This window comes from Rutidosis leptorrhynchoides, chromosome 10, assembly GCF_046630445.1.
Source record: "Rutidosis leptorrhynchoides isolate AG116_Rl617_1_P2 chromosome 10, CSIRO_AGI_Rlap_v1, whole genome shotgun sequence".
NCBI lineage: Eukaryota > Viridiplantae > Streptophyta > Magnoliopsida > Asterales > Asteraceae > Rutidosis > Rutidosis leptorrhynchoides.
The window spans coordinates 305,729,140-305,736,723 of record NC_092342.1 but is presented as its reverse complement, the minus strand read 5'-3'; positions in this window follow the sequence as shown (position 1 = coordinate 305,736,723).

Here is a 7,584-nt window from a genome sequence, read left to right as displayed (position 1 = left end):
TATTTTAAATATGATATTTTAAGGTCATATTATTAGTAGGTGTATTTATATTTATTTTTCGTCGCGCGTTCGTTATCTTTCCGGATTTTTAATCGCGTAAGCGTGTTTTCGCGTTTCGGGTTTCGTTCGGGCTTTCGGGCCATCAGGAAATCCACATTTAACAAAGATGGGCCAAGTGGGACCCACCCCACTCAACCCATCGGCCGAATCAATGGGAGGGAGTAATACTCCCTTGATTTTTCATTTTGTAATTATTTTGTAATTTATCAAAAATACCAAAAACCTAAATTCTATTTTTTTTTCTCTCAAACCCTCTCCCCCCCTCTCCCTTGTGCCGTCACCATCCACCACCAACATCACCATCATCATCTAAAATTGTAACTTGGATCAAGGATTGAATAGCATACACGCGTTCCTCTCTTCGTTCTCTACGCGATCATATACTTTGATTCTCGATTAGGGTATAAACCCTAACCCTAGAACTTTCCATATTTATTTATATTTCTGTATTTTGATGTTATATGATTAGTATGATATGTATAAGTTGTTGTAATGTTGTTTGAATGCGTAGAATTACTCGTTTGCGTACGATTTCGGTTTGTAAATTTTGGACAGCAGTTTGATTCGTATATTCTGACTTTGTAACTGATATGAATGTTAAAATAAAGTACATAAATGAGTTCCTCTCATCAAGACATTAATTTTAGACTCCGGATTCATGTCGTTTCGATTCCCGGAGCCCTAGATACGCTTAATTTGGTTTTTGTTAAAGATTGGAAGGTGTTCTTGGCATGAACAAGGTTGGGTCCGACTTTGTGACCATCCTTGGTGTCTTTAGGGTGCCTCATTTGGTTAGGACTGATGGTGAGACGAATATTCATGTTCGGGTCACCTAAATCCGAGCCACGGTTCACCCGTTTTGCCCGAATTACTGTTTTGAGTAAAATGTTTTCCCAATTGAAGTCATGGCTGATATGCACGACTTAGGGACTGTTCTTGGAGTGTTCTTGAGTTCATAAATGTGTCGGGTGGTTTGAGTAGGTGAAGTTACATATGTGGCTTGCCCGAAACCGACACCCGGGGCTCAAGATACGACCCGGCGAACTTTTAAATTTATACTTATGGTTAATGATTTAACTTATGATAAAAATTTATGGATTTCATTATTAAATAAATTACTTATGTTAAAGAAGTAATTATTTTATTTTAAGACTTTTAATATAATTATTTATTATATTATTTAATTATTAATTATAATTTAATTAACATTTTAATTAAACTTATGATTAGTAATACTTTTATTATTAAAGGAAAATACTTATGATAAGTATTAAATTTAATTATGAGAAATTATTATAAGACTTATAATAAAGATTAAATAATTATTTAATTATTATAAGACTTAATTATTATTTAATTATGACTTAATTATTAAATACTTATGATTTAATAATTTTAATTAGAAACTTATGATATGATTAATAATTCATTATTAATTAATAATACTTATGATATGATTTAAAATTTATTATAAATTAATAATATTTATATTATGATTGACATTTAATTAATTAATTAAATACTTATGTTATACTAATTATAACATTTCAACTTATATTAACTTTAATAATTCATTTTATTTAATTAAACTTATGTTAAGACATTATTATACACTTTTGACTTTAAATAACATTATAACCTATGTTATTATTATAACTTACACTTTTAAAATTAATGTTGACTATGTTTGACCAAGGTTGACTTTTGAGTTGACTTTCGGTTGACTTTGACTTTCAGTTGACTTCTGTTGACTTTCTAAATAAGGAAACTTTCCTAACTTCAAAACTTTCTAAAAATAGAACTTTCTAAATTTGGAAACTTTCCAAAAATAGAAACTTTCCAAAAATAGAAACTTTCCAAAAATAGAAACTTTCCTAAAATAGAAACTTTCCAAAAATGGAAACCTGCTAAAAATAGAAACTTTCTAAAAATAGAAAGTGTGTGTCCTTATGCTGTTCCAAACAAACCGATGCTTGCTGAGTAATGTTCTATGCCTACTTGCAACATGTACAATAGCTATCATACTAAGACTTGGCCTAAGTTAGTTATTTATTTCGACCTGCTTTATTTATAGGTCGGCGTTGTGATCTTTCTTGATCACTTTACTTTACGTGCTGTTCGCTTGTTTGTGAGATTTCTTCAGTTGCTATTTAAGGTGAGTTATAGTCCCGTTTTTACATACTTTTCAAAGTATATTTTTGGGATGTGATTACATGCAGATTTTTATTTACGTTTAGACACAAGTAACAGTTAAATTTAATTATTCATTGTGAGTTGGACAAAAATATTCCCTAGTCTGGTAACTGTAATCATTGGTTTCTACCGGTGAACGCGAATCCTACGGATAGATCTATCGGGTTTGACAACCCCATTTCGAGCTAGTCGCGCTAGCAATTTATAATCGGAATGTTTAGTACTTCGTAATTTGTTGTAGATACACTGTCCAAGTGTATATTTTTATTGTGTTTGGCAAGGGTAAATAAAGGGTTAAGTGGTTACCAGGTGGCTCATTGATAATGGAATAATGTTTAATGTTTTCTAACATTTTTAAATCTTGTGGTCTAAAGTTTACTTATTTATTTAAACCTATAATTCACTCAACCTTTGTGTTGACTGTTTACTTGCATGTTTTCACAGGTACTTGAGTTATTTGATGCTTCCGCTGTCGTTAGAAGAGTCTGCATGCATTTGGGCAGATTTTATGAAACTATTTATGAAACTTAAGTTTGCATTCTATTTTGGATAATTTAAATTGTGGGATTGTTGGCAATGTTTTGTGTCAACTTTTTGGTTTCATATTATGGTTGGTTGGTTTTCAAACTACTTAATTTGGTTTGTTTCCTTTTTGGGGAACATTTTGAAATAAAAGAATGCAACTTTGTTTATTTAATTCATTTAAGTCCGATCAAGCTATGGGACCAACTGACGGATCCGTTAAGTGTTTTGACGGGGTCGTCACACACCACCACCACCATCGAAATCCACCACCACCTTCAAGGGTTTTTCAAGTGATCTTCAAGTCGTTCTTCGCGTTCTTCAAGAATCTTCAAGGTGTTCTTGGTTGTTAGAGTGCTTTGATCTTCAATATTCAAAGTTTCATCTTTCTTTGTTAATCCTCTTCGAATCTTCAAAGGTATAACATAAACCCTAACTTATTTACATAATCTTTGATCTTTTTTTAATTCATATTCATGTTATAAACTTGTTAATTCATAAACATATACAATATATACATGAACACACACACACACACACACACATATATATATATATATATATATATATATATATATATATATATATATATATATATATATATATATATATATATATATATATATATATATGAAAGAAAAAAAAATTAAATATGTATGTATGTGTATGTCGACCAAAAAAAAAAAAGGAAAAGGAGTTTTGATCTTTAAACTCTAGGAGATTAGATAAGGATTTGTTTGTGTTTAATTAAGGAAACAAAATCAATACATATATACATATACACAAATCGATACATATATATATATATATATATATATATACATGTAAAAAAAATATTTTATATATACATGCATACATATACGGTTTAAAAAAAATAATACTATATATATACATATACACGAATATATATATATATATATATATATATATATATATATATATATATATATATATATATATATATATATATATATATATATATATATTAAACTCTAATTACACCTAAACTATACTACATTAATTAAAACCCTAAACCTAACCCTAATTATTAAACCCTAATTTACTAAACCCTAATACATTAATTAAACCCTAATTTAATAAAACCCTAATCATTACATAATCATTACTACACTAAACCCTAAACCTAAACATTTATTACAAAACCCTAATCATTAAATAATTTAATTAATTAAACCTAATTAATTAATGAAACCCTAATACTACTTTTACTACTGTATGACCCTAATCCTGTTTCTGACTTTTTAGTTGTTCGGGACGCCGTCCAGGATGGTGGGACGCCGTCCAGATGTTAAAGGCTGGACGCCGTCCAGAAATTTGGGACGCCGTCCAGTTTGTCTGTCGGGCCAGCTGGGTTATTTTAAGATTTTTAGAGGGGCAAAATGGTATTTTCACTTATGGAACGAGTTAAGGCCACAAGATCAGTTCTAGGAGCCTCATTTGCTCCACTAACACCCATACAAACACTCTCATCTTGTTCTAGTAAGAGAGTAAGAGTTTTAGAGAGAGAGTGGTGGATTTGGAGAAGAAGGAGTCGGATTCTCGCAAAAGCTCGGGTTCTAAAGTTGTTCATCTCGCTCCTAGCTACGTTGTGGTGGTATTGGTAAGCTCAAACTCCGAATTTCAATTGTTAAATTTGATATTCAAGTTAGGATTTTGAGTTAGTTTGTTGTGAAACCCTTTTAGGTGATGAAATGGGTTTATGGTGACTAGTTATTCTTGTCACTTGGCGGGTTTTGGGTCGGTTGACGTTTTAGCGTTGTTTAGGGTTTGATCTTGAGTTTAATCACTAGGTTTAGTGATTATGGAAGTGGTGAAACTCTTTTGGGTGAGTTTGGTTAACTAATTTTGAAATGGGTCAAAATTAGGGTTTTGGTGTCAAAATGGGTATGACACGTGTTTAACACTTGTGTTCGGGTTTAATTGGTGTGTTAGGACCATTTTCACGTGTATTGTGATTATTGATTAATTTGGGCGCGGTTTGTGCTTGGAAGTGAAAATGGGTCGAATTTGCACTAAGGGTCAATTGGGTTGGTTTGTAAGTCAACCCTAACTGTGTTGTTTGTATTGTGATAATGGAATAGGTACGTTCCATTGACGAGTTGCAGATTATTTGGAAGCATTCATCAAGGCGACAAGGTGAGTGTTAATATCCTATATGCATATGTATGTGTAGGATGGGTGCGGGTCGGGTGAAGTGATTCTCGGCTATAGAGCTCACTTCACATATAGGTGGATTGATGGACTTGTGTACGAGTCCAATTGGCACGGTTGTGCATTTTGGTTGACCACATTTGACGTGGTACACATTTTGAGTGTACGTGATCACACGTGGTTGTGATGTGGATGTTGTAACCCCAATGGCGAAGGGTTGATATTGTTGTGATGTGGATAACCCCGATGTGGTGGATTTTATAATCCCGTGACCGTGGGTTTTGGTATTTGGGAAGTGAATCTCGGGTAGTGCGGATTCATGATGACTCGGGTTGTTCGGTCATCCTTTTTATGAGGTGATGGATTTCGGGTTGTGCGAATTCATTAAGGCTCGGGTAGTTCGGCAAACCTCGGTTGTTGAATTGGTAGAGAAGTGAATTTCGGGTTGTTCGAATTCACTAAGGCTCGGGTTGTTCGGCCAATGTTCGTATGATTGAGGTTAAGGGGTTAACCTTGTAGTTTGGTTACCCATTTATGTACGCGTATTTACTTATATTGTTGTAACTAATCTTGCGGTTTGACTTAGTGGTATGTTAGGTATAACATTGCTTAGTTATGCTTGGATTGCGGTATGTGGCTCGTATTTGTGTGTTAGCGATGCGCATTTCATTTTATGCATATGTATGTATGTAGTATATTCTCATTCACTAAGCGTTAGCTTACCCTCTCGTTGTTTACATTTTTATAGATTGCACGGATGCGGTGGCTCGGGTAAGCGCGGGGACTAGTGGACTTGCATAGTTGCTTTAGAAGACTTGCTTTTGGATTTGATTAGGATTGGGTAGCGTGTCCCCAATCCCATGCTCGGTCTATGTTTTTGTATAAACTAATGGGTCTAAATAGTCACTTGTGGTATTTTGGGTCGATGTGGGCCCGGTGTCGTAAAACTCGGTTTTTATTGTGAAAAACTCTTAGTTTAAACTATTGTATTATATTGTGAATGTGTTTTGGTTTAAAAATGTCGGGAAGAGGGTTTTCGCCCGCGCGAGTTCGAAAAACTGATCAGAATGTTTTAGTACATCTGGACGCCGTCCCAGATGTCTGGACGCCGTCCCAGTATTAAGAGCTGGACGTCGTCCAAGCTTTTGGATGCCGTCCAGATCAACTGTTTCAGAAAAAAAAAATTTGTGGCACGTTTTCGGATGGTTAACGGGTTGGGTTGTTACAAGTGGTATCAGAGCATGGTCTAAGGGATTTAGGTGACTTGTGATAGGTGCCTAGACTTAGACTTTTGTGTGTGCTTATTTGTTGCGGGACTTGTAGGATTACGGGTCGGAATGGGAATTTGGTTAGTGCCTTAATTGATAGGTGGACTAACGTGTATATTAATACGTGGATATTATTAATATACGATTGTGTTATGTTTATGTTTATGTTGCGTTGCGAATATCATCGAGCAAGATGGTCGTTGTACTAACGAGGGGATACGATGTGTGTGCGTAATAAGGACTTGCAAACCTTATTACGGGTGCAAATCGTGTTTAACAAGTGATGTACGACGAGTGTTGAGCAAGATGGGGCGGTGTTATGTGTGTTGTTTTATACGTTCGTGGACTAATCGTTTTGCATTCTTTAGAATGACGACGCGAAACGAGATCGAGACGAATGACGAGGAGTTTAACTCTAGAGTTGCGGCCGCCGTTGCGGCCGCCGTTGCGGCCGCCGTTGCGGAGCAAATGAGTGCGTTTCGAGAAGAAATGGATAGGAAGTATTCCGAATTTCGGGGTAGTAGTGAAATGGAGCGTTGTCTTAAGAGCTTCATGAGGACTAAACCCCCGATGTATGACGGGAAACCGGATCCTTTGGTAAGCACAACTTGGATTTCGGACGTCGAAGGGTGTTTCCGTACTATTGATTGCCCTAACGAGAGAAAGACGAGACTCGCTACGAGTTTGTTGCGGGGTAGGGCAAGGGATTGGTTGGATGGTAAGATTGATCTTGTCGGTGGCGAGACGTTTATGGCTTTATCGTGGGACGACTTTAAGGAGGAATTCTTCGAGGAGTTCCGGACTTCGGCCGATTTGTGGGAATTGCGTAATGAGTTGCGAAATTTGCGACAAGGATCTATGGATTTGAGTACTCTCAAGACGACCTTTATGGCGAAGGCTCGTTTTTGTCCGGAGTATTTGGGGAATGATCGTTTGTTGATGGGGGATTTCTATCGGACCTTGAATGATGACTTGAAAAGTAAAATTAGTCGGGGTGAAGCGAAATCGTTTTCGGAATTATTCGACTTGGCTAGAGGTTTCGAGTCGTATTCACGATCAAAAAAGGGTGAACCTTCAAGTGAGCGAAGGGTCGTTTCTTATGGTGCTCCGAGTAAGAGGGCTAAGGGTCCGAGTGTGAGCACGGGTGGTACGCGAACGGGTATGTCGGATTCTCGTGCACCTAGATGTTTCAATTGTGGTATTAGGGGCCACAAGTTGTGGGAGTGCACAATGCCGAGAAGTGATGACGGGATGTGCTACTATTGTCATAAGGAGGGGCATCGCAAGCCGGATTGTCCCGAGTTGGCGGCGAATGCCGCAAGGAGACGTTGAGGTACGTTTCATTTTAATAAATATGTCATTTGAATAT